The sequence below is a fragment of the Cebus imitator genome, unplaced genomic scaffold (assembly GCF_001604975.1).
Source record: "Cebus imitator isolate Cc_AM_T3 unplaced genomic scaffold, Cebus_imitator-1.0 Scaffold211, whole genome shotgun sequence".
In the NCBI taxonomy this organism is placed as follows: Eukaryota; Metazoa; Chordata; class Mammalia; order Primates; family Cebidae; genus Cebus; species Cebus imitator.
Window position 1 is genome coordinate 275,984 of NW_016107526.1, and position 12,110 is coordinate 288,093.

Consider the following 12,110-nt stretch of genomic DNA (forward strand, 5'->3'; position numbering starts at 1 on the left):
GGACTGATGGGAGTAAGATTCTTTAAATAACTCTTCTCTGCCATGATGGATCCGCAATGGATATCTAGAATAGAAAGAGTGAAATGGTTCTCACTGAGGCTTCAATCAACCAGGGAGATAATTGAGCTCCTCGGGAGTGGAGCTTACCAGACCTATGGTTTCCATGGTGACGGATCCGACTAGTACGGACTCCGGCTCTTTATATTGCGCAAGCGCACACAACTGATTTGGGTACCCCGCGCCTTTGAGTTCGAAGAGAAAGCCCCTCCTTCCTCTTCCTGCCGTTAGCCTATCGCCTTCTCCCTTTGCCGGTCGCGTGCGCGCTGCGCGCCTGTGACGTAGTTTTCGCGCGTCCGCGTCTTTTGGAGCCGCGACGCTAAACATGGCGTGTTCGTAGAAGCCGCTTTCGGCATCAGTAGGCGGCGGCGTGGGGACTGGCAGCGTGGGGCGCGGGACCAACCGACGCCACTTCGTGTTGGGAAGTGGGAGCGGGAGGGCCGGGCAATTCCCGACCGGACCAAACGGTGAGGCCCCGGCCCAAGAGCCACAGAGCGCGCGCGAGTGGAAGGGAATGAGTTGGGCACCCGAGATCCGAGAGACGAGGGAGGAACGTTGGGCTACCGGGAGATGAGGGATACCAGCAGCGAGGCAAGGGAGGCCTGTAGGCTTGGCTGTCTACGTAACCTTAAGAACCCGGAGAGCTCGGGGCTGGCCGAGGCAGCCCGGGAGTCGGCAGCATGGTAGCGGAGCAGTCAGGGTGTCTGGCGGGAGGGACTGTATGCTAGGCTGAGCAGAGCCGAGGGTGCCCATCGTGGTCACGGTTGCGGACCTGGGTGATGCATTTGCCCTTGGAGGATAGCTGGTGCAAATTTTGAGATAAAGTGGTTATCTCGAATATAAGACCGTTGTGCATTATTTACTGCGCGCACGACCTTGTTGATAATAGCAATACTATGATAGCTTTAAACATTAGGCCCTTACATGCCTTTAATGAAAAAGTGAAGGTGGTTGCCCATGTATAGAGATGAGCTTCATGGAAGAGGTATGGCGGCCAATTCTCAAGCTCAGCGACTCCTGCAGATTTATATTTGGGGGTATTTATGATTCAGCAAAACTACTTTGGCTCATTGCATTTGTCATTTTTCTTTATTATTTTGTGACATGGTGGTGAATGAGAGAAGTACTCCTACCTGAAAGTGATTTGACTAAATATCAAGGAATAGTAAATTATCTACTAGCACCAAGGTTGCAGTTGACATACCTCCTCCCCTCCATAATTGAAATGAGCTCAGTTGTGTGGAAGTGCCCTTCAGATTTTGGTGATTCTTCAGAAGGAAATAAGGAAGAGCAGTTTGCAGCCATAATGCTCCCTCCCACCCCCGTCCTTGGATAGGAATTTTCCTCCTCCATTTTCATGTTATTTCAAACTTCTCTGTTAAGTAGAGAAGCTTCATATTAAGGGCAGGGTGACTCTTCTATAGGAGACATTCATTGCATGACACCTTTTACATCTTTCATCACTGAGGAAAATTTCATTTAAATTTGGAAAAATCTTCCCTATTGGTTATGATAGGACTGGTATTTTCTCTGTTTCTGCTGTAACCTGGCCATATATTATAATCCTAGGGTAGGAGGGTGGTCTCTGCGCTAGTTCCACTTCGTAAAGCCAAGGAGAGTTTTCACTACAAACACATTTGGCTGTGGCAGTATGTTAGAGGTTTTAAACAAACATGTAAAGATTATTTGATCACTAGTAGAAAAAGGTTCAGATTTTATTGTGTTAGAATATATTTACATTTGGAATCAAACCAGAATGCAGAATGATCCTTATACGCATGTGACTATTAAAATACACTTAAGATTTTTTTCCAGAAACAATTTTTTCCCCAGTGATAAAAATATTCAAATTTTGGGTAAGGGAATGTTTGGCTAGTTGGATTTTGACCTTTGTGTTACATTTTGTACCTATGTGTGCGTATGTATTTAACCTCACTTCTAATTCAGTGTTACTGATGGTAATATTTTTTTCCTTTCTTTATCAGCTTCAAATGGGGACTGTTAATTTCAGAGCATTTAAGGAATGGCAAAACACATTTAGTGCAAATGTGAGTCTGTAGTGTCTTTGGTTTTCTGACTATCAGACTGATTGCAAATAAGTCCACAATTACAAGCTTTGCAGAGCTTAAGTTGCATCAGTGTTCATTATCCTTGCTACTCCAGTACCCAGTAAACGTTTGTTATTGAATGAACGCCTAAGTTGTGGTTAGAAATGCATGACCTGAGGCTCAGTCTAGAGCTGCTGAATCAAAATCTGCATTTTTCACAAGATACCTAGATTAAAGGAATGTTCAGTAAATCTTGAGATGCACTATTTTGGTTGGTAACAGTTGAACACTGAGGTAATGCACAAAGCTGTATGAAAATTTATAGCATCATTTACTTTAATCTGAGGTAATCTTATGCTGATTATCCAGTCTGATGAAACTGAGGCCTGGAAAGGTAAGTGACTTGCATAAGGTCATACTCTAGATTTATAACTCAGGTTCTGACTCATTCCAGTGCTTTTTCTTTTGCTGGTTACTGTCAGAGCTTGTTATATTAAAAATGGACTAACATTCATGAATGACAGGTGTTCATTCAATAACAAATGTCTACCAGGTACTGGACAGACAGCCCAACAATTCTGTGTGTCCCTGCTTACTGTACCTGTTTATCATGGTGGCATTAATCCACCACCTACCCTCCTTTTTTCTCCCCACCTCGAGGTGGAATTTCACTCTTGTTGCTCAGGCTGGAGTGCAATGGCATGATCTTGGCTCACCACCTCATCACAACTTCTACCTCCCAGGTTCAAGAGATTCTCCTGCCTCAGCTTCCCGAGTAGCTACGATTACAGGCTACCACCACGCCCTGCTAATTTTTTGTATTTTTAGTAGAGATCGGGTTTCTCCATGTTGGTCAGGCTGGTCTTGAACTCTCCACCTCAGGTGATCTGCCTGCCTCGGCCTCCCAAAGTGCTGGGATTATGGGTGTGAGCCACCGCACCTGGCCAACCACCTTCCCTCTTTATTTTGTTGTTGTTGTTATTGTTTGAGACAGGGTCTCGCTGTACTTTTGTTGTTGTTGTTGTTGTTGTTGTTTTTTGAGATGGGGTCTTGCTGTCACCCATGCTGCAGTTGCAGTGGTGCGACTTCTGCTCACTACAAGCTCTGCCTCTGGGGTTCAAGCGATTCTCCTCCTGCCTCAGCCTCCTGAATAGCTGGGATTACAGGTGCCTGCCACCACACTTGGCTGATTTATATATTTTTAGTGAGACAGGGTTTCACCACATTGGCCAGGCTGGTCTCAAACTCCTGACCTTGTGATCCACCTGCCTCAGCCTCCCAAATTCCTGGGCCCAGTGGTGTACTTCAACCCTCCTTGGTTATTTTTTTTAATGTTTTGTAGAGACAGGGTTTCACCATTTCAGCCAGACTGGTCTTGAACTCCTGACCTCAGGTTAGCCATCTACCTTGGCCTCCCAAAGTGATGGAATAACAGGCCCCCTTTTTACTCTTTTTTTTTTTTTCCAGATGGAGTTTCCCTCGTGTTGCCCAGGCTGGAGTGCAATGGCGCGATCTAGGCTCACTGCAACCTCTGCCTCCTGGGTTCAAATGATTCTCCTGCCTCAGCCTCCTGAGTAGCTGGGATTATAGGCATGTGGCACCATGCCTGGCTAATTTTGTATTTTTAGTAGAGATGGGGTTTCTGGAGGGTGGAAGTCCAAGATCAAGGTTCAGATAAGATTGATTTCCTGTAAGACCTCCATCCTTGGCTTGCAGATGGCCACCTTCTTGCTGCCTCTTCTCGTGGTCATCCCTGTGTGTACATGCATCGCTACTGTCTCTTTTTCTTTCTTTCTTTTTTTTCCCCCCGCTCTTGTCTCCTAGACTGGAGTGCAGTGATGTGCTCTTGGCTCTTGCCTCAGCCTCTCAAGTAGCTGGGATTATATGCATATGCCACCATGCCTAGCTAATTTTGTATTTTTAGTAGAGATGGGGTTTCTCCATGTTGATCAGGCTGGTCTCCAACTCTGGACCTGAGATGAGGTCTCCCAAAGTGCTAGGATTACAGGCGTAAGCTACGACTGCTCCCGACCTTCAACTATTTACTTATCAAATTTTTTTTCAATTCTTTACTCCTGACTTTAGGCCTAGGCCTCCCAAAGTGCTGGGATTACAGGCGTGAGCCACTGCGCCCGGCCTTCCACTGTTTATTTATTTATCAAATCTTGTTTCAATTTTCATCTACTTCTTTTTCCTTACTGCTACTACACTGGCTCAGATTATCATTTATCATCTGGACTTTTGTGTAAACCTTGTAAATTGACTCTTTGTTTCCAAGCATGCAAACCATTCCTCTCCACCCTGCCTTTTACTCAAGACAGATTGTGTTGGTGTTCTGCAGTCCTTTCGTGAACACCTTCAGATCAAAATCCAAAGTATGTAGTTTTGGGACTAAGGACCTTAGTCCCGGTGCAGTGGCTCACACCTGTAATTGCAGCGCTTTGGGAGGCCAAGGCTGGCAGATCACTTGAGGTTAGGAGTTTGAGACAAGCCTGGCCAACATGGAGAAACCCCATCTCTACTAAAAACACAAAAATTAGCTGGGTATGGTGATGCGTGTCTGTAATCCCAGCTACTCAGGAGGCTGAGGCAGGAGAATTGCCTGAACCCAGGAGGCGGAAGTTGCAAGTGAGCCAAGATCATGCTATTGCACTCCATCCTGGGACACAAGAATGAAACTCTGTCTCGGGAAAAAAAAAATAAGGACCTTAATGATTTGGACGTTGCCCACTTTTTGTTTTCACCTTCTGTTCACATTCTGGACCACTTCCCTCACGTTCTTGTGTTGTGGCAAACTATTTACAATTTCTCAAGAGTGTTAGGTTGTCTTTAAAAGTTCAGGCCTTTATATGCCTAGAATATACCCATCACCTGTTTGACAGACACCCTATAACATGCATTCAGTTGGGTAACTCCTACTCAACTTATGGGACTTACTTCAAACACTACCCTCTTCCCCTCTGGGAAGCCTCATTCTCTATCTCTTTAAAAGACATAAGAGACAATCTTGCTATGTTGCTCAGGCTGATCTCAAATTTCTGGCCTCAAGTGATCCTTCTGCATCAGCGTCCCAAGTAGCTGAGATTACAGGCATGCACTACTGCACCTGGATGGAAGCCCCAGTCTTTCTAGAGTGAGTTAGGTTCTCCTCTTAACCGTCCTCCGCGGTAGTTTATCATAGCCTTTATACTATATTATAATTGCTGTTTGTGTTTTTTCCTCTTTAGACTTGATTGAAAGACTCACTTACTTTTTGTCTGTCAGAGTAGTGTGACCAGTAGAGGCTGCTTCATTATTGAATACTGTGAGTGCAAGTTGAATTACTAGGGGCTGAAAAGAAGGTGGAATGTTACATACTTGAGGTTAGACCAGGTAGGATTGAAAAAGCAAAGATTTGAGTACCTTTTGTGGCTTTACACAATGAACTATAAGCAAAACTTGAGATTTATTTATTGAATTCGTTTATTTAACAAGTTTTTATTCATCACTTTCATATGTGCCAGGTACTCTTCTAGATACTAGGATGTAGCTTTAAACAAATTGAAGTTTCTGGTCTTTAAATACTAATCAAGGGAGTCTGTACTATAACCACGGGTTCTTGCTATGTTGACTAGGCTGGTCTCAAACTCCTGGGTTCAGTGATTCTCCAGCCTTGGCATCCCAGAGTGTTGGGATTACAGGTGTGAGCCACTGCCTCTGGCCAAATCTTTCATTAAAAATAAAATACAGTCAGCTCTCTATATTTACACTTTCTGCACCTGCTGGTTTAACCAATGTCATGTTGAAAATATTCAAAAAGATTAAATAATAAAACAAAAAATACAGTATAGCAACTATTTATATAGCATTTGCATTATATTAGGCATTGTAAATAATCTACAGGTGAGTTAAAGTATATGGAAGGATATGCATGTGTTATGCAGATACTACTATGTCATTTTATGTAGGGGACCTGGGCATCCTTGGATTTTGGCATCTGTGGGTGATCCTGGAACCAATCCCCCTCATATATTGAGAGAGAACTGTATAGGCATTTACAGCTATAAATTATACGTCTCTCTAATCTACATCTCAGAGGTAGTAATCCACATCCTATTCTGACTATATCTCAGAAGTTTTGGTGTATCATGTCTCCATTTTCATTCATTTCAAAATATTTTCTAATTTCCCTGTGATTTCTTTGAGCTGTTGGTTATATAGGAGTGAGTTTTTTCATTTCCACATATTTGTGAAGTTTTTGTATGAGAACATATTTGTATCATTTCAATTCTTCTAAATTTATTGAGGCTTGTTTTGTGGCATAGCATGTGGTCTATCCTGGAGAGTGTTCCATGAGTACTTGAGAAAAATGTTGTTGAGTGGAGTATTCTGTAAATGTCTTTTGGGTCTCATTTGTCAGTTAATGAGGTTCTAGACTTGTATTTCCTTGTTGATCTTTTTCTTAGTTCTATCCATTACTGAAAATGGAGTATTAAAGTCTCCAAATGTTATTGTAACTCAGAATCCCAGCTTTAAAATGCATTTAAAGCCGGGCGCGGTGGCTCAAGCCTGTAATCCCAGCACTTTGGGAGGCCGAGGCGGGTGGATCACGAGGTCAAGAGATCGAGACCATCCTGGTCAACATGGTGAAACCCCGTCTCTACTAAAACTACAAAAAATTAGCTGGGCATGGTGGCGTGTGCCTGTAGTCCCAGCTGCTCAGGAGGCTGAGGCAGGAGAATTGCTTGAACCCAGGAGGCGGAGGTTGCGGTGAGCCGAGATCTCGCCATTGCACTCCAGCCTGGGTAACAAGAGCGAAACTCCGTCTCCAAAAAAAATAAATAAATAAAATGCATTTAAAATTTTTTCCCTTCTTAATCTTTTTATCTTTTTTTTTTTTTTTGAGACTGTCTTCCTTTCTCACCCAGGCTGGAGAACAGTGGCACAATCTTATCTCACTGCAGCCTCAGCCTTCTGGGCTCAAGCAGTCCTCCCACCTCAGCCTCCCAAGTAGCTGTAACCACAGGGGCGCGCCACCTCACCTGGCTAAATTTTTGTATTTTTGGTAGAGATGGGTTTTTACCATGTTGCTCAGGCTGGTCTTGAACTTCTGAGCTCAGGCTATCTGCCTGCGTCAGCGTCCCAAAGTGCTGGGTGTGAGTACAGGTGTGAACCACCACACCAGGCTCCTTAATCTCAGAAAGTAGCCTAACAATTTATCTTATTAAATTAATTAATTGATTGATTAATTTATTTGAGATGGAGTCTTGCTCTGTTGCCAGACTGGAGTGCAGCGGCTTGATCTCAGCTCACTGCAACCTCTGCCTCCCAGGTTCAAGCGGTTCCCCTGCCTCAGCCTCCTAAGTAGCTGGGACTACAGGTGCATGCCACCATGCCTGGTTAATTTTTGTATTTTAGTAAAGATGGGGTTTCACCATGTTGGCCTGCTGGCCTTGAATTCCTGACCTCAGGTGATCCTCCTGCTTCAGCCTCCAAAAGTGCTGAGATTACAGGTGTGAGCCACGTTAGCCACTGTGCCCAGCCTTATTTTATTTTTTGAGACAGTCTCCTCTGTCGCCCAGGCTCCAGTGCAGCAGTGCACTCTCCTCAGTGCAACCTGTGCCTCCTGGGTTCAAATGATTCTTGTGCCTCAGCCTCCTGAGTAGCTGGGACTATAGGCATGTGCCATGGTATGCCTGGCTAAATTTTTTTATTTTTAGTAGAGATGGGGCTTGCCATGTTGGCCAGGTTGGTCTCGAACTCCTGATCCCAAGTGATCTGCTCGCCTCGACCTCCCAAAGTGCTGTGAATACAGGCGTGAACTACCATACCTGGGCCTTACAGTGTATTTAAAACTCTTTATTTTCCTCCCTTTCCCAACTGTGCACAGTACTGACTTACCTAATTGTGTGCTTGCTTAGAAATTCCAGGGGCTATTTTTTTTTTTTTTCCCAAGACGGAGCCTTGCTCTGTCACCCAGGCTGGAGTGCAGTAGTATGATCTCAGCTCACTGCAACCTTTACCTCTTGAGTTCAAGGGATTCTTCCAGGGGCTAATTTTAAAACAAACCAGTCATAGAGACTCAGTTGTAGAATCCTCCTGCCTAGTAGTTACAGATAGTCTACTACCACCAGACTGAAGTCAAGATGATGCCAACTCTACTACTGGATAGGTGATTACTCAAGATAGCCATTGAAACAAGGCATGCAGACCAGGCACGGTGGCTCATACCTATGATCCCAGCACTTTGGGAGGTTGCGGTGGGCAGATGACCTGAGGCCAGGAGTTCGAGACCAGCCTGGCCATCGTGGTGAAACCCCAGCTCTATTAAAAATACGGAAATTAGCCAGGCATGGTGGCACATGCCTGTAATCCCAGCTATTTGGGAGGCTGAGGGACAAGAATCGTTTGAACGGGAGGCAGAGGTTGCAGTGAGCTGAGATGGTGCCGCTGCACTTCAGCCTGGGTGACAGAGCTAGACGTACAAACAAAAATAAAATAAATAAGGCTTGCAGACCCGTACCTTCCTGTACCATGCCTGTATGTTTCTTTTACCAAGTTTTTCTCCTTAAACCCCTTCACTCAGCCCAAAAAACTGAGATGGTTCCTTTGAGGCTTGGGCTAGGCTGTTTTCCCATCTACTGATGTTTAGGTAAAAACTGTGATTTTTTTACCATACCGTACTTTGACTTCTGAGTGGCAAATGGTCAAACTTGAGTTGGCTACATTATTTATTGGGGTGTGGTACCTCTGCTCTTTGAACAAGCTGTTGTGGGCACAATTGAGGCTCACTATTCTTGGCCTGCTGCCTTGTGGTAGAGCTTCTGCCCCAGGAGTGGTACCTGGGTAGAAGAAGAGAGCCCTAGACCTCTAGCTGTGTTTGCCTGGTGTAGAACTTCTGCAGCATATAGCTGGGGTGTATGAGAAATGCTGGCTCGCTGGCTACCAGCATTTCTCATACTGGGGAGAAACTGTAGCCCTCAGCTGGGAGTTAGGGTGAGAGAGAGCCCTGTGTTCTTGACTATATGTCCCTGGATTAGAGCTTCCTCACCCTGTGGGGCAGGGCTGGGTTTGTGGCTCAAAAGCCACAGATTCTACCAAGATTTGGTACTATTTGTTGCATAGATGTTTTTGTGTTTGTTGCATGTGCCTAAGACATTTTCCAGAGACTTTGAGTTTTTTATAATTTTCCCTAGTTAGGGTTGTATCCCTGAGGAGAGGGTCTGTGGAGCTACTCATGTCATTCCAGAAATATTCTTTCTCTTCTAATTTTTTTTTTAGACAGAGTCTTGCTTTGTTGCCCAGGCTGGAGTGTGGTGGCACAATCTCGGCTCACTTCAGCCTCTGCCTCCCGGGTTCAAGTGATTCTTTCATCTCAGCCTCCCGAGTAGCTGGGACTACAGGAACCTGCCACCACGCCTGGCTAATTTTTGTATTTTTAGTAGACATGGGGTTTCACCATATTGGCCTTGTGATCCACTTGCCTTGGCCTCCCAAAGTGCTGGGATTACAGACGTGAGCCACTGTACCCTGCCTCTAATTCTTTTGAACTGGAAGTTAGGTCAAGTCTTGATTAGATTAATGTTGACCATTTTTGATGTTTCAGAGGTGAGGCTATGGGCTGCTTATTTCATCACATCAAGAGGCACTTAAGTTTAAATTGTGTTGCTGTTGTTGATAACTGAATTTGCTCTCTTGGTTAAGCTGGTGACTGACGATGGATTTCTTTATTTTAAAGGTTTGTTTCTTCATTACAATTGGCAGGTAATCTGTGGAGTGATAGTTGGACACACTGGGAACATTCTGTTCCTCAACAACTGTTCTTTCATTTAATAGTTTTAGCCTGGGTTATTTACCCATGCTTGAGTAAATAATTTCACTGTGGGAACCTTTTTATTTTGAAACAGTCTTCTTCAGTTTTTACTCTAATATTGGCATTTTTTTAAAAAAGTCACTCTACTTAATGTGTTGGCATTTAATAGACTTGCGGGGGTTATTGTTTATGTGAAATGCCCTAAAACTAATGACAAACACAGATAATACGAATATTCTACAGAAAATTATTATGTATGGGTGAAATTAAAGTCAATGCACGTCTGAGAAATCTGTTAGTGGCAGGCAAAGGTGCTGAATTTTCTTACGTTTACTTGTTTCTTTTAATGAGCAGTTTTGTGTTTCAAACTATAGGCACATTTGTATACCTTTGGGCTTTGGGTTTTTACCCATTAGATGAACCACTCATATTGGTTCTGTGTGGGAGATATACTGGGTGCCAACTGGTATAGTAGAAACGTACTTTTCACAATTTGTCTTAACAGTAAGAATAGCTTCCTCTGCCTCCCACCCTAGGAGCCCACAGATTGTGGGTAGACAACAGAGACTATTCTGATTCTTGTTCTAACAACTACTGCAGTGTCTGACACAAAATAGGTGCTCCAGAAATGTATGAACTGAGCTCTTCTCCCTGGACTGGATGGGCTTAGCAGCAAGGATCAAAGCAAGGGGAGGACCTGGATGGGTCAGAGTACTGGAAGGAGGTAGGGTTGGGAAACTCTAGCAGATTCCACAAAAACAGGTAAAATGGTGAGGGTAAGTGGGGTATAGGATAAGAGTACATAAACTTAAGGATGGCTTGGCTGTGTGCGTTTAAGTTCTCTGAATAATCTTTGCTTTAGGGGAAAATTGTTTTGAGGGTTGGCAGTAGTCAGTGATTTCTTTTAGTAGTAGCCCAAAGCAAGGCCGTGACTTTTTCTTTCTTTGGTGGAGGGGGTGGGATGAGGATGAGTTGTGGTAGAGCTTTTCTCCATTCATATGTTGATATCAGTATATGTATATTCTTCTTATCCTATGGCTATTTTTATACCTGTATGAAAAGTCTAGACAATTTGTCCCTGCCCTCTTCTCCAACTTCATCTTCTACCACTTTCCCCTCTTCTCACTAAGTGTCAGTCATATTGGCCTTCTTAAGTTTGTTTCTAATCCCAAGACCTTTTTTCTAGTTGTTTTCCCTGTCTGAAGTTCTGTCTTCTGATCTTTGCTTGGTTGGTTTTCTCTTGTCATTCATGTCTCATAAATGTCACTTCTCAGAAGCCTTCCTTGCCTGAATACCCAGTCTAAAGTGACACACTCAATTGCAGTCAGTCTGTTTTTTTGAGACAGGGTTTCATTGTTGCCCAGGCTGGAGTGCAGTGGTGGGATCACAGATCACTGCAGCCTGAACCTCCCTGAGCTCAGGTAATCTTCCCACCTTAGCCTCCTTAGTAGCTGGGACTACAGGTACACACAATCACACGTGGGTAATTTTTGTGTTTTCTTTAGAGACAGGATTTTGCTGTGTTGCCCAGGTGGGTCTTGAAGTCCTGGGCTCAAGTGATCTGTCTGCCTCAGCCTCTCAAGTAGCTGGGATTACAGGCGCCCACCACCATGCCCAGCAAATTTTTGTCTTTTTAGTAGAGACGGAGTTTCACCATGTTGGCTGGGCTGGTCTTGAACTCCTGACCTCGTGATCCACCTGCCTTGCCCTCCCAAAGTGCCGGGATTACAGGCGTGAGCCACCGTGCTTGGCCAGTTATAATTATTTTAACAAAGGTATTAATTTGCTTTGGCTGTATTCTTTATAGGCTAATAACTTTCAGACTTTTACTGTCTGGAACATTCTTCAGTTTTAGAGATAGCTGCTATCACTAAGCTATATCAACACAGTACAAAGCTATTCCCTGTCACCCCCGCACTAAGAACTTTGACTTATTTTCTGTTAAATTTTAGCTTTCAATTTTAATCCTTATATTTTGTACATATATATGGTGAATAACTATATATAACTTGCTAAGTATACAGTTGTATACAATTTTGGGGATGATTAGAAACAGAATCCTAGAGAATTCAACAAATTCAAGAAATTATATATTTGTTGAATGGCTTCAGCTACGTGGTATAGGATTAGATGACCTAAACCTTAAGACCGTTTCTGACTTACGTTTTAGATTTTTGTTTAGTAGGTCAGTCTGATTTTTTTCCCCATAGCAT

The 12,110-nt window shown here is 43.8% G+C and overlaps 1 protein-coding gene across 2 annotated transcripts in view; it reads left to right on the plus strand.

Annotated features, from left to right (window-relative positions):
- Positions 1 to 261: 261 nt before the first annotated feature.
- Positions 262 to 12,110, plus strand: part of IPO11 (importin 11) — a 210,053-nt gene continuing 198,204 nt past the window's right edge. For both annotated transcript variants that reach the window (XM_017548572.2, XM_017548574.2), the window contains exon 1: positions 262 to 524. The gene's annotated coding sequence lies outside the window, so the exon portion shown is untranslated. The remainder of the gene's footprint in view (positions 525 to 12,110) is intronic.